Genomic DNA, 25277 nt, shown 5'->3' on the forward strand with positions numbered 1-25277 from the left:
GAAAAGCAGACGAAAAAGATAAATCTATGCCCATCTTAGCACAGAATGCCCGCCAAAATCTAGACACAAATTGGGTTCCTCTGTCAGAAACGATATTCTCAGGAATACCATGCAAACGAACAACATTTTGAAAAAACAGGGGAACCAACTCGGAAGAAGAAGGCAACTTGGGCAGGGGAACCAAATGGACCATCTTAGAAAAACGGTCACACACCACCCAGATGACAGACATCTTCTGAGAAACAGGCAGATCTGAAATAAAATCCATCGAGATGTGCGTCCAAGGCCTCTTAGGAATAGGCAAGGGCAACAATAATCCACTAGCCCGAGAACAACAAGGCTTGGCCCGAGCACAAACGTCACAAGACTGCACAAAGCCTCGCACATCTCGTGACAGGGAAGGCCACCAGAAGGATCTTGCCACCAAATCCCTGGTACCAAAAATTCCAGGATGACCTGCCAATGCAGAAGAATGCACCTCAGAGATGACTCTACTGGTCCAATCATCAGGAACAAACAGTCTATCAGGCGGACAACGATCCGGTCTATCCGCCTGAAACTCCTGCAAGGCCCGCCGCAGGTCTGGAGAAACGGCTGACAATATAACTCCATCCCTAAGGATACCTGTGGGCTCAGAGTTGCCAGGTGAGTCAGGCTCAAAACTCCTAGAAAGGGCATCCGCCTTAACATTCTTAGAACCCGGTAGGTATGACACCACAAAATTAAACCGAGAAAAAAATAATGACCAGCGCGCCTGTCTAGGATTCAGGCGCCTGGCGGTCTCAAGATAAATCAAATTTTTGTGGTCAGTCAATACCACCACCTGATGTCTGGCCCCCTCAAGCCAATGGCGCCACTCCTCAAACGCCCACTTCATGGCCAAAAGCTCTCGATTCCCAACATCATAATTCCGCTCAGCGGGCGAAAATTTACGGGAAAAGAAGGCACAAGGCCTCATCACGGAGCAGTCAGAACTTTTCTGCGACAACACTGCCCCAGCTCCGATCTCAGAAGCGTCGACCTCAACCTGAAAAGGAAGAGCCACATCAGGCTGACGCAACACAGGGGCAGAAGAAAAACGGCGCTTAAGCTCCCGAAAGGCCTCCACAGCATCAGGGGACCAATTAGCAACATCAGCACCCTGTCTAGTCAAATCGGTCAATGGCTTAACGACATCCGAAAAACCAGCAATAAATCGACGATAAAAGTTGGCAAAGCCCAAAAATTTCTGAAGACTTTTAAGAGAAGAGGGCTGCGTCCAATCACAAATAGCTTGAACCTTGACAGGATCCATCTCAATGGAAGAGGGAGAAAAAATATATCCCAAAAAGGAAATTCTCTGAACCCCAAAAACGCACTTAGAACCCTTCACACACAAAGAATTAGACCGCAAAACCTGAAAAACCCTCCTGACTTGCTGGACATGAGAGTCCCAGTCATCCGAAAAAATCAGAATATCATCCAGATACACTATCATAAATTTATCCAAAAAATCGCGGAAAATATCATGCATAAAGGACTGGAAGACTGAAGGGGCATTAGAAAGACCAAAAGGCATCACCAAATACTCAAAGTGGCCCTCGGGCGTATTAAATGCGGTTTTCCACTCATCCCCCTGCCTGATCCGCACCAAATTATACGCCCCACGGAGATCAATCTTAGAGAACCACTTGGCCCCCTTTATGCGAGCAAACAAATCAGTCAGCAACGGCAATGGGTATTGATATTTAACCGTGATTTTATTCAAAAGCCGATAATCAATACATGGTCTCAAAGAGCCGTCTTTTTTTGACACAAAGAAAAAACCGGCTCCTAAGGGAGATGACGATGGACGAATATGTCCCTTTTCCAAGGACTCCTTTATATATTCTCGCATAGCAGCATGTTCAGGCACAGACAGATTAAATAAACGACCCTTTGGGTATTTACTACCTGGGATTAAATCTATAGCACAATCGCACTCGCGGTGAGGAGGTAGTGAACCCAGCTTGGGTTCTTCAAAGACGTCACGATAATCAGACAGGAACTCAGGGATTTCAGAGGGAATAGATGATGAAATGGAAACCAAAGGTACGTCCCCATGAGTCCCCTTACATCCCCAGCTCAACACAGACATAGCTCTCCAGTCAAGGACTGGGTTGTGAGACTGCAGCCATGGCAATCCTAGCACCAAATCATCATGTAGATTATACAGCACCAGAAAACGAATAATCTCCTGGTGATCCGGATTAATACGCATAGTTACTTGTGTCCAGTATTGTGGTTTATTATTAGCCAATGGGGTGGAGTCAATCCCCTTCAGAGGAATAAGAGTCTCCAAAGGCTCTAAATCATACCCACAACGATTGGCAAAGGACCAATCCATAAGACTCAAAGCGGCGCCAGAGTCGATATAGGCGTCCGTGGTAATAGATGACAAAGAGCAAATCAGGGTCACAGACAAAATAAATTTAGACTGTAAAGTGCCAATGGAAACAGATTTATCAAGCTTTTTAGTACGCTTAGAGCATGCTGATATAACATGAGTAGAATCCCCACAATAGAAACACAACCCATTTTTCCGTCTAAAATTCTGCCGCTCGCTTCTGGACAGAATTCTATCACACTGCATACTTTCTGGCGTCTTCTCAGTGGACACCGCCAGATGGTGCACTGGTTTGCGCTCCCGCAGACGCCTATCGATCTGAATAGCCATTGTCATGGACTCATTCAGACCCGCAGGCACAGGGAACCCCACCATAACATCCTTAATGGCATCAGAGAGACCCTCTCTGAAAGTAGCCGCCAGGGCACACTCATTCCACTGAGTAAGCACAGACCATTTACGGAATCTTTGGCAGTAAATTTCAGCTTCATCTTGCCCCTGAGATAGGGACATCAAAGTTTTTTCTGCCTGAAGTTCCAAATGAGGTTCCTCATAAAGCAACCCCAAGGCCAGAAAAAACGCATCCACATTGCGCAACGCAGGATCCCCTGGTGCCAATGAAAAAGCCCAGTCTTGAGGGTCGCCCCGGAGCAAGGAAATCACAATCCCAACCTGCTGTGCAGGGTCTCCGGCAGAACGAGATTTCAGGGACAAAAATAACTTGCAATTATTTCTAAAATTCTGAAAACCAGATCTATTCCCCGAGAAAAATTCCGGCAAAGGAATTCTCGGCTCAGATACCGGAGCATGAACAATAAAATCTTGCAAATTTTGTACTTTCGTGGTGAGATTATTCAAACCTGCAGTTACACTCTGAAGATCCATTATAAACAGGTGAACACAGAGCCATTCAAAGATTAGAAGGAGAGAGAAAAAAAAAGAAAGACTGCAGCATAGACAGACTGGCAAGTGATCCAATTAAGAGCACACTCAAACTAGAGGAAAAAAAAAAAAAAAAATCTCAGCAGACTTCTTATTTCTCTCCTTTCTCAGCCAAGGATTTTAACCCTTTAGTGGGCCGGTCAAACTGTCATGATCTCCATGGCCAGAGAACATAGCATAAGCCTATATAGGAACAAGCTCTTGGAAGATGGGAACTGTACTGACCATGAACTAAACCTACCGCACAACTAGAAGTAGCCAGGTAGCATGTCCTACTTTTTATCCCTATATGCCCAGCGCCGGCCGGAGAACTAAATAATGCTAGCAGAGGGAAATATAAGACCTGGCTCACCTCTAGAGAAATGCCCGGAAAGGAGACAGAGGCCCCCCACATATATTGGCGGTGATTTTAGATGAAATAACAAACGCAGCAGGAAAATAGTTTTAGCAAATTTGAGGTCCGCTTTCTAGATAGCAGAAGACAGAAAGAACACTTTCATGGTCAGCAGAAAACCCTAACAAAACACCATCCAGAAATTACTTTAGGACTCTGGCATTAACTCATAATACCAGAGTGGCAATTCCTGATCACAAGAGCTTTCCAGACACAGTAACGAAACTGCAGCTGTGAACTGGAACCAAAAAGCAAAAACAAACATGGACGAAAGTCCAACTTATCTAGTTGATGTCTGGGAGCAGGAACAAGCACAGAGAGGCTTCTGATAACATTGATGACCGGCAAGCAACTAACAGAGAAGCCAGGTTATATAGCGACACCCAGATCTGATGAGAACAGGTGAACAGGGAAGATGATGACACAAGTTCAATTCCACCAGTAGCCACCGGGGGAGCCCAGAATCCAAATTCACAACAGATACAATGAGGTAATGGGGGATACTCACTTTCCTGTGAGACGCCCCCTCGTCGTCATCAGGCCCACTCCCCCCCCACCCACCATATACACCCGGCAAGGCGATACCCGGCGTATAAGACGACCCCCGACTTTTAAGAAGATTTTCAGGGGTTAAAAAGTCGTCTTATACGCCGGAAAATACGGTAGAATTCGCTAGGCGCTGTGGTTTTTCTTTGCAGCCTTTGCAGAGTCCCATACCCTTAAGGGGGATTGATGCTACACCGTTGGCCAAGAATAAACCTCAGTATTGGACTCAGCTGACTATGTGCATGGCTCCAGCACATCAGGAAGATTGCCGTTTTCTGGTGTTGCATAATTTACATGATGTTGTTGTACTGGGTTTTCCATGGTTACAAGTACACAATCCAGTGCTGGATTGGAAATCGATGTCTGTGACTAGTTGGGGTTGTCAAGGGGTACATAGTGACGTTCCTTTAATGTCAATTTCCTCTTCCCCCTCTTCTGATGTTCCTGAATTTTTGTCAGATTTCCAGGATGTATTTGATGAACCCAAGTCCAGGTCCCTTCCTCCACATAGGGACTGTGATTGTGCTATTGACTTGATTCCTGGCTGTAAGTTCCCTAAGGGCCGACTTTTCAACCTGTCTGTGCCTGAACATACCGCCATGCGGAGCTATGTAAAGGAGTCTTTAGAGAAGGGGCATATTCGGCCGTCTTCGTCACCATTGGGAGCGGGATTCTTTTTTGTTGCCAAGAAGGATGGCTCCTTGAGACCCTGTATTGATTATCGCCTTCTTAATAAGATCACGGTCAAATTCCAATACCCTTTACCTTTGCTCTCTGATTTGTTTGCTCGGATTAAGGGGGCTAGTTGGTTTACCAAGATTGACCTAAGAGGGGCATATAATCTTGTTCGTATTAAACAGGGTGACGAATGGAAAACGGCATTTAATACGCCCGAAGGCCATTTTGAATACCTGGTGATGCCTTTCGGGCTTTCTAATGCTCCTTCTGTATTTCAGTCCTTTATGCATGATATTTTCCGCAATTATCTTATCTTGACAAATTCTTGATTGTGTATTTGGATGATATTTTGATTTTTTCCAATGATTGGGAGTCTCATGTGAAGCAGGTCAGGATGGTATTCCAGATCCTTAGAGCATTATCACGATTTGTGAAGGGGTCTAAGTGCCTATTTGGAGTTCAGAAGGTCTCTTTTTTGGGGTTTATTTTTTCTCCTTCGTCTATAGAAATGGATCCTGTTAAGGTCCAAGTCATTCATGACTGGATTCAACCCACATCTGTGAAGAGCCTTCAGAAATTTTTGGGCTTTGCTAATTTTTATCGCCGTTTCATTGCCAACTTCTCTAGTGTGGTTAAACCCCTGACCGATTTGACGAAGAAAGGCGCTGATGTGACTAATTGGTCCTCTGAGGCTGTTGAGGCCTTTCAGGAGCTTAAACGCCGATTTACTTCTGCCCCTGTCTTGCGTCAGCCGGATGTTTCTCTTCCTTTTCAGGTTGAGGTTGACGCTTCTGAGATTGGGGCAGGGGCCGTTTTGTCACAGAGGAATTCTGATGGTTCCTTGATGAAGCCATGTGCCTTCTTTTCCCGAAAGTTTTCGCCTGCGGAACGCAATCATGATGTCGGCAATCGGGAGTTGTTGGCTATGAAGTGGTCATTTGAGGAGTGGCGACATTGGCTTGAGGGAGCCAAGCACCGCATTGTGGTCTTGACCGATCATAATAATCTGATTTACCTCGAGTCGGCCAAGCGGCTGAACCCTAGACAGGCTCGGTGGTCCCTGTTTTTCTCCCGTTTTGATTTTGTAGTCTCATATCTTCCAGGATCTAAGAATGTTAAAGCGGATGCCCTCTCTAGGAGTTTTTTGCCTGATTCTCCTAGAGTCCTTGAGCCGGTTGGCATTCTTAGGGAAGGGGTGATTCTGTCTGCCATCTCCCCTGATTTGCGGCAGGCGCTTCAGGAATTTCAGGTTGATAAACCTGACCGCTGTCCTGTGGGGAAGCTGTTTGTTCCTGATAGATGGACAAGTAAGGTAATTTCTGAGGTCCATTGTTCTGTGTTGGCCGGTCATCCTGGGATTTTTGGTACCAGAGATTTGGTTGCTAGGTCCTTTTGGTGGCCTTCCTTGTCGCGGGATGTGCGTTCTTTTGTGCAGTCCTGTGGGAATTGTGCCCGGGCTAAGCCTTGCTGTTCCCGCGCTAGTGGGTTGCTTTTGCCTTTGCCTGTCCCGGAGAGGCCTTGGACGCATATTTCCATGGATTTTATTTCGGATCTACCTGTGTCCCAGAGGATGTCTGTTATCTGGGTGGTTTGTGACCGGTTTTCTAAAATGGTCCATTTGGTACCTTTGCCTAAATTGCCTTCCTCCTCTGATTTGGTTCCATTATTTTTTCAGCATGTGGTTCGTTTGCATGGCATTCCAGAGAATATTGTGTCTGACAGAGGTTCCCAGTTTGTTTCCAGGTTTTGGCGGGCCTTTTGTGCTAAGATGGGCATTAATTTGTCTTTTTCTTCGGCGTTCCATCCTCAGACAAATGGCCAAACTAAGCGAACTAACCAAACCTTGGAAACCTATTTGAGATGCTTTGTGTCTGCTGATCAGGATGATTGGGTGGCTTTCTTGCCGTTGGCCGAGTTTGCCCTCAATAATCGGGCCAGTTCGGCTACTTTGGTTTCGCCTTTCTTTTGTAATTTTGGTTTCCATCCTCGTTTTTCTTCAGGGCAGGTTGAGCCTTCTGATTGTCCTGTTGTGGATTCTGTGATGGACAGGTTGCAGCAGATTTGGACTCATGTGGTAGACAATTTGACGTTGTCTCAGGAAAAGGCTCAGCGTTTTGCTAACCGCCGTCGCTGTGTTGGTCCCCGGCTTCGGGTGGGGGATTTAGTCTGGTTATCTTCTCGTCATGTTCCTATGAAGGTTTCCTCCCCTAAGTTCAAGCCTCGGTTTATTGGTCCTTATAAGATTTCTGAGATTATCAATCCGGTGTCTTTTCGTTTAGCCCTTCCAGCCTCTTTTGCCATCCACAATGTTTTCCATAGATCTTTGGTGCGGAGATATGTGGTACCCGTTGATCCTCCTGCCCCGGTGTTGGTTGAGGGGGAGTTGGAATATGTGGTTGAGAAAATTTTGGATTCTCGTTTTTCGAGGCGGAGGCTTCAGTATCTTGTCAAGTGGAAGGGTTATGGCCAGGAGGATAATTCTTGGGTTGTTGCCTCCGATGTCCATGCCGCCGATTTGGTTCGTGCTTTTCACTTGGCTCGTCCTGATCGACCCGGGGGCTCTGGTGTGGGTTCGGTGTTCCCTCCTTAAGGGGGTGGTACTGCTGTGAATTCCGCTCTTGGGCTCCCTCCGGTGGTTGTAAGTAGCACTTTTGTGAATTCTGCTCTTGGGCTCCCTCCGGTGGTTTTAAGTGGTACTGCTGCTCCTTGGATTTAGCAGTCAGCAGCTGCTTCCACTGATTGTTTTTCTGGCTCGGCTATTTAACCTGGTTCTATCCTTCAGCCTGTGCCACTTGTCAATGGTTCCTGCTTGGATTCACATCTCTGCTTGGATTTCCCTGATATTCTGACCTGTTCAGCAAAGATAAGTTCTTGCTTTGTTCTTTTGCAGTTCACTTGTTGTGGACTTAATCGTTCTGCACTTTCTATGTTTTTTCTTGTCCAGCTTGTCAGTATGGATTTATTCAAGTAAGCTGGAAGCTCTGGGAAGCAGATTTACCCTCCACACCTTTAGTCAGGTGTGGAGATTTTTGTAAACTCTGTTATGGATTTTTCTAGTTTTTAATACTGACCGCACAGTATTCCGTCCTGTTCTATCTAGCTAGACTGGCCTCCTTTGCTACATCCTGGTTTCATTCTGCGTATGTCATTTCCCTTTCCACTCACAGTCAATATTTGTGGGGGGCTGCTTATCCTTTGGGAATTTTCTCTGAGGCAAGATAGCTTTCCTGTTTCTGTCTCTAGGGGTAGTTAGTCCTCCGGCTGTGACGAGGTGTCTAGGGAGTGACAGGAACATCCCACGGCTACTTCTAGTGTTGTGTTAAGCTCAGGAACTGCGGTCAGTACAGGTACCACCTCCTCCAGAGCACGTCCCATGTTGCTCCTAAACCACCAGTTCATAACAGGCTTCTAATACTGGACCACGCTGGTATCTGAGCTCTGCACTACCGAACGCTCTGTCACATGGTAGCAAGAGCATCTGAACCTGAGGTACTGAACTGCTGTGAATCAGACATGAAGAGATTTTTTCTTTGCAATTCAGGTCCTTCCACAACATCTGTAAAGGAACAAGTTTTTGTTCTCATTTTTTCCCGTATAGACGTGTTCTTCAGATTATTGTCTTGCTCCTCAATAACACTTCATGTTCACTTATGGCCAGAAGACTAGATGTTTTCCCGAACACTGTTCATGGTTCCTCCGATACCAGCTATCCATCCACGTGGTGAGACAGCAGAGCCCCCTTTCATGTCTGACTGTTGTATGAGGGTCTCACAGGACGCCGTGCATCATCATCATTGCCTGATGATAATTGGCTTATCCTAGGGCAGCACGATCTGTAAAAACTGCCCTGCCACCATTGCCATAAACTTCAGAAATGACATTCTGTACCGAAGCTAAATACCAATACCATAAAACATACTGTCCTACGCTTAATACTACCATAGTGTAAGGTGCCTGGGGCGAGCTGCTGCTTCTTCACACCTTGGCACCTCACAAATAAACAGTGTCCCAGTCCATCGATGTTGTGCAGTGCACTCACTTTCCAGCTGGAGGCCTCCACTGCATCCATGTCCTTAGGTCCAGGATCACCTGCACACATCAGAGGACACCTGGGTCATTATAAATTCAACTTTATTGGACAGGTCAGATACAAAGTCTTTATCATGCAGTATCGGGCACAGCAACCTCAGATTACCAATCCGGCCCCACAGCCATCAAGAGATCCACTACGCTTCCCTCATGTGGTTCTCCGACTGGCTCCCTCCTTATGGAAGGGATGAAGGCACACTCCTCAGTGCCTAGGTCAGGCTGTAAATAAGAATATAGCTGTCTAGATGGAGCGCTGATGACAGAGGCCACCGGAGCACAGATTTATGGGTTTAAAATCTTTAATCACTGATAAAAGATTTTAAACCGCTAAATCTGTGCTCCGGTGGCCTCTGTCATCAGCGCTCCATCTAGACCGCTATATTCTTTTTATTTGTATTGCTGCTTCCTCCTTGAGGGACCGCGGTGGGAGCTGCAGTTGACAAGCCAAATCACCCTTCACTGCTCCAGGACCTTCCACCACGTGACCGGAAGGTCATTGATCATGTGGGACGCAGTACTCGGAGTCTCCTGCACACCGGCACATCTCCGGACTTCAGTCGTCCATCATTGCCCTGCGTCTTCCGTGTTGAGGTCTGGGAGCTGTCGTTCATCTGTCGTACAGGACTAGGAATCCTTCTGAGCCATTCCACATTGTTATGCTTGTCCAGCATAACTGTCTTCGGTGAGTAGGTCTATGACCTTTCTGCATTCTTTTCCCGGCTGATACCATTCATGTGCGCTCCCCTCTCTCTTTGTTTCTAGGTCAGGCTGTAAACCCAGGACGTTACAGGAAGATCCATAGGAAAATAGGAAATTTCGTGCGACCTCATGCTGCTAGAATGACATGTACTTCACGTGGCTCCAGCCCACTGCAGCTTGAACCTGGACTTCACACAAACCTCTCACTTAGGTCACATTCACACATTCAGTATTTGGTCAGTATTTTATATCAGCTTTTGTAAGCCAAAATCAGGAGTGGAATAATCAGAGAAAAAGTATAATAGAAACATGTCACAACTGTGCCATACACAATGACTGTGAAAGTGTTTATATACATAGAGACGGGGATGAGTACCTCATACTCAGTGATGGGAAGAGTGTTCCCATATGCAGTAATTATAATAGAGTAACCCTTTAAACCAGTGTTCCCCAACTCCGGTCCTCAAAAGCCACCAACAGGTCATGTTTTCAGGATTTTCTTTATTTTACACAGGTGATACTTGCATCAGCTGAACGACCAAGAATCACATCACCTGTGTAATATAAAGAAAATCCTGAAAACATGACCTGTTGGTGGCTCTCGAGAGCCGGAGTTGGGGAACACTGCTTTGAACAGTGCCTACGAAAGAGCACACCTAATCAAATTATGTCCCCATACACACAGTGCCTGAGAGAGTGCATATAATCAAAGACTATCCTCATTCGCAGCAGCATGCCCGCTGTCTTGGGGTCATATTCGACACTGAACTTTCCTTTACTCCCTATATCCGATCACTCACTCGCTCTTGTCACCTGCATCTTAAAAACATCTCCAGAATCCGACCTTTTCTCACCTTGGAAACTGCTAAGACTCTTACTGTCGCTCTTATTCATTCTCGTCTGGACTACTGCAACTCTCTTCTGATCGGTCTCCCTCTTACCAAACTTTCTCCTCTCCAATCCATCTTGAATGCTGCAGCCAGAGTCATATTTCTGTCCAGCCGCTTCACCGATGCCTCCATCTTGTGCCAGTCATTACACTGGCTACCAATTCGCTACAGGGTCCAGTGCAAACTCATCTCTCTCACCCACAAAGCTCTCCACAGTTCTGCACCGCCTTATATCTCCTCTCTCATCTCTGTCTATCACCCTACACGTGCCCTCCGTTCTACAAATGACCTAAGATTAACATCCCCTGTAATCCGAACCTCGCACCTCCGTCTCCAAGACTTCTCTCGTGCTGCGCCAGCTCTCTGGAATGCACTTCCCCAGAGGATCAGACTGATGCCTAGCCCTGACCTATTCAAGCACGCTCTAAAAACCCATCTCTTCAAACAAGCCTACCGCATCAACTACTCAGTAAACTAACTTTGTTCCCTCCTTCCAAATATTCTGAATCCGCACCCTACTATTCATCTGTCTCCACACCCTCCATGCACACGATAACTGCACTTGATACTTGACTATTGCACTTAAACACACGGGCTGATGACCGGATCATGCAGCTTTATATGAAAATCCCTATTTATTATAATTGCCAGAAATAACAAGCACTTTTCACCTATTGTGTCCCCCCATTTCCTTGTAGATTGTAAGCTTGCGAGCAGGGACCTCACTCCTAATGTCACTGTTTAAATTATCTTAACTTGTACCGAATTTATTGTTTGTACATGTCTCTGCTTAATTGTAAAGTGCTGCGGAATATGTTGGTGCTATATAAATAAAAAGTATTATTATTATTATTCGCAGTGCCTGAGAGAGAGCATATCCAAACAGAGGCTATCCTCATACACAGTGCCTGAGAGAGAGCATATCCAAGCAGAGACTAGCCTCATACACAGTGCCTGAGAGAGAGTGCATCCAATCAGAGGCTATCCTCATACACAGTGCCTGAGAGTGAGTGCACCCAATCAGAGGCTATCCTCACAACAGTGCCTGAGAGAGAGCACATCCAATCAGAGGCTATCCTAATACACAGTGCAGGATTGAGCGCATCTAATCAGAGGCTATCCTCATTCACAGTGCCTGAGAGCGTATCAAATCAGAGGCTATCCTTATTCACAGTGCCTGAGAAAGCACACCCAATCAGAGGCTATCCTCATACACAGTGCCTGAGAGTGAGCGCACCCAATCAGAGGCTATCCTCATCATAATCTATGAGAGTGAGTGCATCTAATCAGTAGCTATCCTCATTCACAGTGCCTGAGAGAGTGAGTGACCACATCCAATCAGAGGGTACCCCTATACACAGTGCCTGAGAGTGAACGTATCTAATCAGAAGCTATCCTCATACACAGTGCCTGAGAGAGAGAGCGCACCCAATCAGAGGATATCATCATACACAGTGCCTGAGAGCAAGCGCACCCAATCAGGGGCTATCCTCATACACAATGCCTGAAGAGAGTGCATCCAATCAGAGGCTATCCTCATACACAGTGCCTGAGAGTTAGCGTATCCAATCAGAGGCTATCCTCATACACACTGCCTGAGAGTTAGCGTATCCAATCAGAGGCTACCCTCATAGACAGTGATGAGAGAGAGCGCATCCAATCAGAGGCTATCCTCATACACAGTGCCTGAGAGAGAGCGCACTCAATCAGAGGCTATCCTCATACACGGTTCCTGTAAAATAGTGCCTGACACACAAAACCCACATACACAATGCTATAGTCAAAAAAAAAAAAAACCCACACAGATATGTTAGTGCACATCAAGTTTTTGCTCACAGTTACCTCAATTTCCGGTGTTAAATATTATCGATAAAGATCAGGGCTGGGAAGATGTTATGTTTGGCAGAAATTACACTGATGTAGTCATGTACGTGCCATTCTAAGGGTATGTTTCCACGGTCAGGAAACGCTGCTTTTTTGACGCTGCGCAGAGCTGCAGCGTCAAAAAAGCCGCGTCCAGATGTTCCAGCATAGTGGAGGGGATTTTATGAAATCCCGTCTCCACTATGCGTGGAAACCCGCACGCGGCGGCCCTGCGACTCCGGACATGCTGCGCGTCTTTTCAGATCGCAGCATGTCCGTACACCTTGCGGGGACGCAGCGTCCCCGCAAGGCATATCACAGGGCCCTATGGGAGCGAGCGATCATCCCGGATGTGAAGAGTTAACACATCCGGCATGATCGCGTCCCAGAAAGGGGGCGGGGCCTAGCGCTGAGCGGCTTCGCCGCTGCGGCGATCCCGCCGGCCATCCTGAAAGTGGAGACATAGCCTAAGGTTCTTAAAAATCCCCCTCATTTCCTCACCATCATGAAAGGAAAAAATGGGTACGGCAAGAATTAAGAAATTACAACTGGTGGTCCATGACTCCACTGTCCTCCATTCAGTAGAGTCTCAACTTTCATAAGTGTTTGGAAGAATAGGACAGAAGATTTGGGAACTGTGTTTCCTCTTCCTTCTTACCTAACGTCTAAATCCCATAGCTTGAAAGAAAAATGATCAACTTGAGCCCAACATTAGCAGTAGAGTCTTCTTCTATAGCAGGGTAGGACTTGCCTAGAACCTGACTTTCAAGATCATTTTTATATTTTTAGGTCATGATAGAAAGGACTTTTCTCCGATTTTCCTCTAGACTTCAGGTTTCACAGTGATGCTGAATTGAACATATTATGATGTGATGCCTGAGACGCTCAGCTCGGACGTTGTGTACTTGACTTGACTTGACCTTAGTAATTCTGCTTCTAGTCTCGTTTATAATTTTTTTTCTGCTTCATGGTCATCATGTTGAGCGTGTATTTCACCACCTCCCAAAGTCACCAGGAGCCCCGTTATATCCTTTTTGACCACATGCTGATCAGTGACACCATTCACATCGTCATGGGACTCTTTGTCTTTGTCACCACAACATATCTAGTCGTCTTCTTCTTTCGTCCTTGAAACATTACACTGGTCAACGCAATTTTTCTGGCAAAATGTTTTAAAACATATTTTAAGTCAATTTTGGCTGCTGATTACAAATATGAACTCCGTTCTTGGCTGTCACATCAGGATTTCGAGATTTTAAATTTTTGATGAAAATTACTCCCATCTAATGTTTTATGATAAAAATACATGATTTTCGATACTACATTGTATATTTTTAATCAAGGAATAACAAAGATTACAAAGTCTATGTACAGCAAGTCAAATATACTTACAAAATTAAACTGCAAAATATAAAAACACATATATATGGCACACAGATGAATGACAAATGGCAGTTATTTGAACTTTCTTTTCTTGGCTGATCTGCGATGTACAGCTTCTGGGTTGTCTCTCATCAAGCTCCAGCTATAGTCAGCCATCATATGTGAGTCCCACCGGCCTTGATACCGTTCTTCCATTGTTTTAATGTCCTGATGAAAATGCTCCCCTTGTTCCTCGCTCACATCCCCAAGGTTTTCTGGAAAAAAGTCCAATTGGCTGTGTAAATAGTGAATCTTGATACTCATTCTACATCCAAGATTTCGCAGACTCATTAGTAGCTCTTCCACAATCTCTTCATAGTTGTCGGCTTTCTTATTCCCTAGAAAATTCTGCACCACATTACAAAATGCATTCCAAGCTCTTTCTTCTGTCTCATTCATTGATGTGATAACATTTCGGTCTCTCATAAGTAGGGTTGAGCGAAACGGATCGGTCAATTTCATAAATCGCCGACTTTCGGTAAAGTCGGGTTTCGTGAAACCCGAGCCAATCCCAGTGTGGGATCGGCCATGCGGTCGGCGATCTTTGCGCCAAAGTCGCGTTTCATATGACGCATTCAGTGCCATTTCTCAGCCAATGAAGGTGGACGCAGAGTGTGGGCAGCGTGATGACATAGGTCTCGGTCCCCACCATCTTAGAGAAGGGCATGGCAGTGATTGGCTTGCTTTCTGCGGCGTCACAGGGTCTATAAAGGGGCATGCACGCCGACCGCCATCTTACTGCTGCCGATCTGAGCATAGGGAGAGGTTGCTGTAGCTTCGTCTGAAGCAGGGATATTGTTAGGGAGGAAAGATTAACCCCCAAACCGCTTGTGCTGTAGCGATTTCCACTGTCCAACACCACCTTTTCTTTGCAGGGACATTTTTTTTTTGGTGCATTCTAAGGCTCCCTGATAGCTGCATTGCTGTTTGTACGCCGCTGTGCAAACCAACTGCTTTTTTCAAAGCAAAAATCCTGTTGCTTCTTTCTGCACAGTTCTCTTGTTTCTTTGTCCACACTCTTGTGTGCAGCAGTCCTTTTTATTGCTGCCATACTTGTCCTTTGATCATTGTAGGGAGATTGAAATTCTACTACAGCCCTTGTATTTTTTTATATATCTGCCAGCCACTTTCTGCCAATCAAACTGTGTAGTGTAATACAGTGGGCCTGATTTTTTCCTGCATTCTCTCACACATAAAAAGGGAGTTTTATATTGCCACTGAGTGCATCTGCATCAGTCCTGTTTGTGGCGTATATCTGCCAGCCACTTTCTGACACTGAAACTGTGTAGTGTAATACAGTGGGCCTGATTTTTTCCTGCATTCTCCCACACATAAAAAAGGGAGTTTTATATTGCCACTGAGTGCATCTGTGTCAGTCCTGTTTGTGGCATATCTGCCAGCCACTTTCTGCCAATCAAACTGTGTAGTGTAATACAGTGGGCCTGATTTTTTCCTGCATTCTCTCACACATAAAAAGGGAGTTTTATATTGCCACTGAGTGCATCTGCATCAGTCCTGTTTGTGGCGTATATCTGCCAGCCACTTTCTGACACTGAAACTGTGTAGTGTAATACAGTGGGCCTGATTTTTTCCTGCATTCTCCCACACATAAAAAAGGGAGTTTTATATTGCCACTGAGTACATCTGCGTCAGTCCTGTTTGTGGCATATCTGTCAGCCACTTTCTGCCACTGAAACTGTGTAGTGTAATACAGTGGGCCTGATTTTTTCCTGCATTCTCCCACACATAAAAAAGGGAGTTTTATATTGCCACTGAGTGCATCTGTGTCAGTCCTGTTTGTGGCATATCTGTCAGCCACTTTCTGCCACTGAAACTGTGTAGTGTAATACAGTGGGCCTGATTTTTTCCTGCATTCTCCCACACATAAAAAAGGGAGTTTTATATTGCCACTGAGTGCATCTGTGTCAGTCCTGTTTGTGGCATATCTGTCAGCCACTTTCTGCCACTGAAACTGTGTAGTGTAATACAGTGGGCCTGATTTTTCTGCTGTCTCCCACACATAAAAAAGGGAGTTTTATATTGCCACTGAGTACATCTGTGTCAGTCCTGTTTGTGGCATATCTGCCAGCCACTTTCTGCCAATCAAACTGTGTAGTGTAATACAGTGGGCCTGATTTTTTCCTGCATTCTCCCACACATAAAAAAGGGAGTTTTATATTGCCACTGAGTGCATCTGTGTCAGTCCTGTTTGTGGCATATCTGTCAGCCACTTTCTGCCACTGAAACTGTGTAGTGTAATACAGTGGGCCTGATTTTTTCCTGCATTCTCCCACACATAAAAAAGGGAGTTTTATATTGCCACTGAGTGCATCTGTGTCAGTCCTGTTTGTGGCATATCTGTCAGCCACTTTCTGCCACTGAAACTGTGTAGTGTAATACAGTGGGCCTGATTTTTCTGCTGTCTCCCACACATAAAAAAGGGAGTTTTATATTGCCACTGAGTGCATCTGCATCAGTCCTGTTTGTGGCATATCTGCCAGCCACTTTCTGACACTGAAACAGGACACTGAAACAGTGTAGTGTAATAGTGGGCCTGATTTTTCTGCATTCTCCCACACATAAAAAAGGGAGATTTATATTGCCACTGAGTGCATCTTTGTCAGTCCTGTTTGTGGCATATCTGTCAGCCACTTTCTGCCACTGAAACTGTGTAGTGTAATACAGTGGGCCTGATTTTTCTGCTGTCTCCCACACATAAAAAAGGGAGTTTTATATTGCCACTGAGTGCATCTGCGTCAGTCCTGTTTGTGGCCTATCTGCCAGCCACTTTCTGACACTGAAACTGTGTAGTCTAATACAGTGGGCCTGATTTTCCTGCATTCTCCAACACATAAAAAAGGGAGTTTTATATTGCCACTGAGTACATCTGCGTCAGTCCTGTTTGTGGCATATCTGTCAGCCACTTTCTGCCACTCAAACTGTGTAGTGTAGTACAGTGGGCCTGATTTTTTCCTGCATTCTCCAACACATAAAAAAGGGAGATTTATATTGCCACTGAGTGCATCTGCGTCAGTCCTGTTAGTGGCATATCTGTCAGCTACTTTCTGACACTGAAACTGTGTAGTCTAATACAGTGGGCCTGATTTTTCTGCTGTCTCCCACACATAAAAAAGGGAGTTTTATATTGCCACTGAGTGCATCTGCGTCAGTCCTGTTTGTGGCATATCTGTCAGCCACTTTCTGCCACTCAAACTGTGTAGTGTAATACAGTGGGCCTGATTTTTTCCGGCATTTTCCCACACATAAAAAAGGAGATTTATATTGCCACTGAGTGCATCTGTGTCAGTCCTGTTAGTGGCATATCTGTCAGCCACTTTCTGACACTGAAACTGTGTAGTGTAATACAGTGGGCCTGATTTTCCCAGCAGTCTCCCACACCTATAAAGGGAAATTTAAATTCACAACAAGTTTACGTACACCTTCTACCTGGTTTTACAGTACCATATAACGGTTGTTAGTTTGGTTACATTTTTCCAAGAATGAGGAAGTCTGGTGGAAGAGGTCGTGGCCGTGGGCGGTCATTGCCAGCTGGTAATGATGGTAGTGGTGGTGGTCGTGGAGCATCAGGTGGTCGTGGGAAAAGCAATATAGCACCTAAGTCTCAAGTTGTTGAGCCAGCATCTTCGTCTGGCTACACAAGGCCTCGAAGACTCCCTTTTCTGGGAGTAGGAAAACCACTTTTAAAGCCGGAGCAGCAGGAAAAAGTTTCGGCTTTCCTTGCTGACTCTGCCTCTAGCTATTTCGACTCCTCTTCGGAAAGTGCAAAATTTAAAAGCAGCGCGTCGTCAGTGGATGCTCCCGGTCAGGAACAAGTCGCTTCCTTGTGTCCTTCACCCAGAACAACAGTGAAGGATGCGTCAGGCGACACAACAGGTTACTCCATGGAGCTCTTTACACATACCATGCCTGGGTTAGAAAGGGAAATTGTTAACAGGCCATGCCCATTACAGGATGAATCGGACATGGAGTGCACAGATGCACAGCCACAGCCAGATTATTATGCAGTTCCATTGACTCAGATCACAACATTGCCCTTGCAGTGTACTGAGCCAGAATCTGACCCTGATGAGACTATGGTGCCCCATCCCGAACGCTATAGCACCGGCTTACACGGTGACCGAGAGGAAGGTGCACAGGACATAGAAGAGGATGTGATAGATGACCCAGGTGTTGACCCCGATTGGCAGCCATTGGGGGAACAGGGTGCCGCTGGCAGTAGCTCTGAAGCGGAGGAGGAGGAGCCGCAGCAGGTATCAACATCGCAACAGCTTTCATCTGGCAGGCCCGTATCTGGCCAAAAACGTGTGTCAAAACCAAAAACAGTTGTAGGACAGCGTGGCCATCCGGTTAAAGTAGTACAGTGTGCAATGCCTGGAAAGGTATTCGATAGTAGGAAGAGTGCAATCTGGCAATTTTTTAACCAAGATCCGAATGATCAGTGCAAAGTGATCTGTAAGAAATGCTCAAGTACCTTTAGCAGAGGTCAGAATGTCAAAAATTTAAATACAACTTGCATGCGTAGACATTTAACCACCATGCACTTGCAAGCCTGGACTAACTACCAAACGTCCCGTAACGTTTTTGCACCCGCTCACAATGAAGCTAGTCAGCAACGCTACATTCCTTCCCTCACTGTAAGCCCACCATTTATGACACCACCTGCAGCAAATGTGGAGGTATCGTTGCAAGGCCAAAGCAGTCAGGGAATCACCAGGTTCTTGGTAGGAAACACTGTATGTAGGTCAACAGCAAGAATACCATCACCAACCCTCTCTCAGTCTGCATGTCCACCACCACCATTCCCGCTAGTTCCACCAAATGCAGCTCTCCAGTCAACTCACCCTACAAGAGACTCTCGTTAGGAAAAGAAAGTACTCATCCTCTCATCTGTGTACACAGGGTTTGAATGCCCACATTGCTAGACTAATCTCGTTAGAGATGATGCCCTACCGGTTGGTTGAAAGCGAAGCTTTCAAAACCCTGATGGCCTACGCAGTGCCACGCTATGAGCTACTCAGTCTACACTTCTTTGCGAGAAAAGCCATCCCAGCTCTCCACCAGCATGTCAAAGACCGTATTGTCCATGCACTCAGGCAATCTGTCAGTAGAAAGGTGCACCTCACAACAGATGCATGGACCAGTAGGCATGGCCAGGGACGTTACGTGTCCATCACGGCACACTGGGTTAATGTGGTGGATGCAGGGTCCACAGGGGACAGTAATATTGGGACAGTTCTGCCTAGCCCACGGTCTAGGAAACAGTTGGCTGTAGGCGTTCGCCACCCCTCCTCCTCCTCATCCTCCAGCAGAAGCGAGAGCTCGTCCACAGACCGCAGTCGCACGACCACTCCATCCGCAGCTGCCAGTGTTGCACACGAGGTGTCCCATTATGGAACAGCTAGTGGTAAGCGTCAGCAGGCTGTGTTGGAAATGAAGTGTTTGGGCAACAACAGACACACCGCGGAAGTTCTGTCCGAGTTCTTGCAGCAAGAAACTCAGTCATGGCTGGGCAGTGTACATCTTGAGGCAGGCAAGGTAGTCAGTGATAACGGAAGGAATTTTATGGCTGCCATAGCCCTTTCACAACTGAAACACATTCCTTGCCTGGCTCACAGCTTGAACCTGGTGGTGCAGTGCTTCCTGAAAAGTTATCCAGGGTTACTCGCCCTGCTCCTGAAGGTGCGAAGACTTTGCTCGCACATCCGCCGTTCGCCCGTACACTCCAGCCGTATGCAGAACGATCAGCGATCTTTGAAGCTTCCCCAGCACCGCCTAATAATCGATGTGGCAACAAGGTGGAACTCCACACTGCACATGCTTCATAGACTGTGTGAACAGAGGCGTGCTGTTATGTATTTGTGGGAGGATACACATACACGGGCAGGCAGTTGGATGGCAGACATGGAGTTGTCAGGTGTGCAGTGGTCGAAGCTACAAGACCTGTGTCAAGTCCTTCAGTGTTTTGAGGAATGCACACGCCTGGTTAGTGCAGACGATGCCATCATAAGCATGAGCATCCCCCTAATGCGTCTGCTGATGCAAAGTTTGATGCACATAAAGGAGCAGGCGTCTGCAGCCGAGGAAGAGGGAAGCCTTGATGACAGTCAGCCATTGTCTACTCAGGGAAGTCTCCTGGACGAGGTGGCGGACGAAGAGGAGGAGGACGAGGAGGATGATGGGGATGAATATTTATGGGAAGAGGAAGCTTCTCAGGGGGCAATAGAAAATGATGGCATTGCAAGGTCAGGTACAGGGTTTTTGAGGGAGATAAGTGATGTTGATTTGCCAGAAAGTGCTCCTCAACCCAGCACAAGCAGTGAATTGACACCTGGAACATTGGGCCACATGGCGGATTGTGCCTTGCGTATCCTAAAAAGGGACCCCCGCATTATCAAAATGATGACCGGTGACGATTACTGGTTGGCCTGCCTCCTGGATCCATGCTATAAAGGGAAATTGCAAAATATCATGCCACATGAGAACCTTGAGCAAATATTGGCTACCAAACAAGCAACTCTTGTAGACCGCTTGTTTCAGGCATTCCCAGCACACAGCGGAAGTGATGGTTCTCACACGAGCTGCAGGGGGCAACATGGCAGAGGTGTTAGAGGTGCACAAATCAGAAGTGGCGTTGGACAGAGGGGTTTTATGACCAGGTTGTGGAGTGATTTCGCAATGACCGCAGACACGACAGGTACTGCAGTATCAATTCAAAGTGACAGGAGACAACATTTGTCCAGTATGGTTACTAACTATTTTTCCTCCCTTATCGATGTTCTCCCTCTCACGTCATTCCCATTTGAATACTGGGCAACCAAAATAGACACCTGGCCTGAATTGGCAGAATATGCATTACAGGAGCTTGCTTGCCCAGCTGCTAGTGTGCTATCAGAAAGAGTATTCAGTGCTGCTGGTTCAATACTGACCGAAAAAAGGACTCGTCTGGCTACCCAAAATGTTGATGATCTAACCTTCATTAAAATGAACCAATCATGGATTTCTAATTATTTCGCCCCACCATTCCCTGCTGATACCTAGCTTTCCTGTAAAAAGGTCTTGCTTTTGGACTCGTCTTACTGACTGCTCCAATTTCTCCATTTGCAGCTGCTGTATGTCCACCATAGGCCATTTTTACACCTCCCTAAATGGGCTGACTCCCCCCACGGGGCCGTGGTCACCACTTGGCGCAAGCACCCATGCGAGTGCCGTTTGGCTGAACAGGTGGGTGTGCCCACTTTTGGGCGACGGCACTGGCACAGGGTCCCTCATAGTACAATGAAGTGTCTCTGGCGGTGGTGGTGCACACCCAACGTCAGACACACCGTCGTAACATGAGGGGCCATGGGCCAGTACCGCCGCCCACGAGAGAGTGTTCCCCCCCAGCACAAACAGTGCTCTACCACTTGCAAAATTACCTCTCACTACTCCACCACTGTTTAGTCTGTGCTGTTAAATCCTTCAATGGCACTGCCAATACCAATTTGTTGACATGATTGATGCTAGTAAAAATATTCTGGGGCCCTGTCCTCCATTTACACCAGTTAATACTTTGCGCCAACTACCACTGTCTGCAAGTCAGCAGAGGAGCCCACCCCTGTACCTAGGTATGCCACCTGTTTATTTGTGAAATTTTTTTTTGGCCAGACATTAACCTCACTTTATTATTTTGGCCTACTAACAGTGTCAGACACTCCTTGCAGTTGTCCTCCACTGAACAAAGCTAGGCCGCCTGCGTACTCCTGTAACCTATTTTTAACTGCATTTTGCCTATTACTTTTTTGGCCCTACTAACTGTGTCACTGTCTGCCCCTCGGTGCAATCGTCCTCCGCTGACCACACCAATGCTGCCTGTGTACCCCTGTAACCTATGTAAAACTGCATAGAGCCTACTTTTTTATTTTAGGCCTAGTAAGTCTGTCTGTGGTCCCTCCTTGCAATTGTCCTCTGCTGACCACACCAATGCTGCCTGTGTACCCCTGTAACCTATGTAAACCTGCATAGAGCCTACTTTTTTATTTTAGGCCTAGTAAGTCTGTCTGCGGTCCCTCCTTGCAATCGTACTCTGCTGACCACACCAATGCTGCCTGTGTACCCCTGTAACCTATGTAAACCTGCATAGAGCCTACTTTTTATTTTAGGCCTAGTAAGTCTGTCTGCGGTCCCTCCTTGCAATCCTCCGCTGACCACACCAATGCTGCCTGTGTACCCCTGTAACCTATTTAAACCTGCATAGAGCCTACTTTTTTATTTTAGGCCTAGTAAGTCTGTCTGCGGTTCCTCCTTGCAATCGTCCTCCGCTGACCACACCAATGCTGCCTGTGTACCCCTGTAACCTATTTAAACCTGCATAGAGCCTACTTTTTTTTATTTTAGGCCTAGTAAGTCTGTCTTCGGTCCCTCCTTGCAATCGTCCTCTGCTGACCACACCAATGCTGCCTGTGTACCCCTGTAACCTATTTAAACCTGCATAGAGCCTACTTTTTTATTTTAGGCCTATTTTAGGCCTAGTAAGTCTGTCTGGTTACCCCTGTAACCTATTTAAACCAGCATAGAGCCTACTTTTTTCATTTTAGGCCTAGTAAGTCTGTCTGCGGTCCCTCCTTGCAATCGTCCTCTGCTGACCACACCAATGCTGCCTGTGTACCCCTGTAACCTATTTAAACCTGCATAGAGCCTACTTTTTTTTATTTTAGGCCTAGTAAGTCTGTCTGCGGTCCCTCCTTGCAATCGTCCTCCGCTGACCACACCAATGCTGTCTGTGTACCCCTGTAACCTATTTAAACCTGCATAGAGCCTACTTTTTTATTTTAGGCCTAGTAAGTCTGCTCCACTCCTTCCAATTGTCCTCCGCTGACCACACCAATGCTGCCTGTGTACCCCTGCCACATAATGGAAGCTGCATAGAGCCTATTTTATTATTTTGGGCCTAGGAAGTCTGTCTGCGGTCCCTCCTTGCAATCGTCCTCCGCTGACCACACCAATGCTGACTGTGTACCCCTGTAACCTATTTAAACCTGCATAGAGCCTATTTTTTTTAACTTTAGGCCTAGTAAGTCTGCGCCACTCCTTCCAATTGTCCTCCGCTGACCACACCAATGCTGCCTGTGTACCCCTGTAACCTTTTTTAAACTGCGGAGAGCCAACATTTTTGTTTAAGGCCTACTACCTGTGTCTGTCTGCGCCACTCAATACAGCTGTCCTCCTCTGAAAAAAGCTGAGCTTCAATTGTCAGGTTTTCAGCCTATAGGAATTTGAAAACTGCATTGGGGCTACTAGTTTGGTTGGGCCTACTAACGGTGTCTGCCGCTCCTTGGTGTTCTCCAGGTTTTTTTTCCTGAGCTTCAATCTTCAGGCTTTCGGCCTATATTTTAAATATGAAACTGCATTTGGGATACTAGTTTGGTTGGGCCTACTAACGGTGTCTGCCGCTCCTTGGTGTTCTCCTCCACTGTACAAAGCTGAGCTTCAATCTTCAGGCTTTTGGCCTATATCAGAAATTAAACTGCATTTGGCCTAATAGTTTGGTTGGGCCCTACTAACGGTGTCTGCCGCTCCTTGGTGTTCTCCTGTTTTTTTTTCCTGAGCTTCAATCTTCAAGCTTTCGACCTACATTTTTAATATGAAACTGCATTTGGGATACTAGTTTGGTTGGGCCTACTAACAGTGTCTGCCGCTCCTTGGTGTTCTCCAGGTTTTTTTTCCTGAGCTTCAATCTTCAGGCTTTCGACCTACATTTTTAATATGAAACTGCATTTGGGATACTAGTTTGGTTGGGCCTACTAACGGTGTCTGCCGATCCTTGGTGTTCTCCTGGATTTTTTTTCCTGAGCTTCAATCTTCAGGCTTTCGGCCTATATTTTTAATATGAAACTGCATTTGAGATACTAGTTTGGATGGGCCTACTAACGGTGTCTGCCGCTCCTTGGTGTTCTCCTCCACTGTACAAAGCTGAGCTTCAATCTTCAGGCTTTCGGCCTATATCAGAAATTAAACTGCATTTTGCCTAATAGTTTGGTTGGGCCCTACTAACGGTGTCTGCCGCTCCTTGGTGTTCTCCTGGTTTTTTTTCCTGAGCTTCAATCTTCAGGCTTTCGACCTACATTTTTAATATGAAACTGCATTTGGGATACTAGTTTGGTTGGGCCTACTAACGGTGTCTGCCGCTCCTTGGTGTTCTCCTGTTTTTTTTTCCTGAGCTTCAATCTTCAGGCTTTCGGCCTAGATTTTAAATATGAAACTGCATTTGGGATACTAGTTTGGTTGGGCCTACTAACGGTGTCTGCCGCTCCTTGGTGTTCTCCTGTTTTTTTTTCTGAGCTTCAATCTTCAGGCTTTCGGCCTATATTTTAAACATGAAACTGCATTTGGGATACTAGTTTGGTTGGGCCTACTAACGATGTCTGCCGCTCCTTGGTGTTCTCCAGGTTTTTTTTCCTGAGCTTCAATCTTCAGGCTTTCGACCTACATTTTTAATATGAAACTGCATTTGGCCTACTAGTTTGGTTGGGGCCTACTAACAGTGTCTGCCGCTCCTTGGTGTTCTCCTCCACTGTACAAAGCTGAGCTTCAATCTTCAGGCTTTCGGCCTATATCAGATATTAAACTGCATTTGGCCTACTAGTTTGGTTGGGCCCTACTAATGGTGTCTGCCACTCCTTGGTGTTCTCCTCGACTGTACAAAGCTGAGCTTCCATCTTCAGGCTTTCGGCTTATATGAGATATTAAACTGCATTTGGCCTACTAGTTTGGTTGGGCCCTACTAACAGTGTCTGCCACTCCTTGGTGTTCTCCTCCACTGTACAAAGCTGAGCTTCAATCTTCAGGCTTTTGGCCTATATTTACAAATTTTAAACTGCATTTGGCCTACTAGTTTGGTTGGGCCCTACTAACGGTGTCTGCCACTCCTTGGTGTTCTCCTCCACTGTACAAAACTGAGCTTCAATCTTCAGGCTTTCGGCCTATATCGGATATTAAACTGCATTTGGCCTACTAGTTTGGTTGGGCCCTACTAACGGTGTCTGACACTACTTGGTGTTCTCCTCCACTGTACAAAGCTGAGCTTCAATCTTCAGGCTTTCGGCCTATATCTGATATTAAACTGCATTTGCCCTACTAGTTTGGTTGGGCCCTACTAACGGTGTCTGCCACTCCTTGGTGTTCTCCTCCACTGTACAAAGCTGAGCTTCAATCTTCAGGCTTTCGGCCTATATCAGATATTAAACTGCATTTGGCCTACTAGTTTGGTTGGGCCCTACTAACGGTGTCTGCCACTCCTTGGTGTTCTCCTCCACTGTACAAAGCTGAGCTTCAATCTTCAGGCTTTTGGCCTATATTTACAAATTTTAAACTGCATTTGGCCTACTAGTTT

The sequence above is a fragment of the Ranitomeya variabilis genome, chromosome 7, assembly GCF_051348905.1.
Source record: "Ranitomeya variabilis isolate aRanVar5 chromosome 7, aRanVar5.hap1, whole genome shotgun sequence".
NCBI lineage: Eukaryota > Metazoa > Chordata > Amphibia > Anura > Dendrobatidae > Ranitomeya > Ranitomeya variabilis.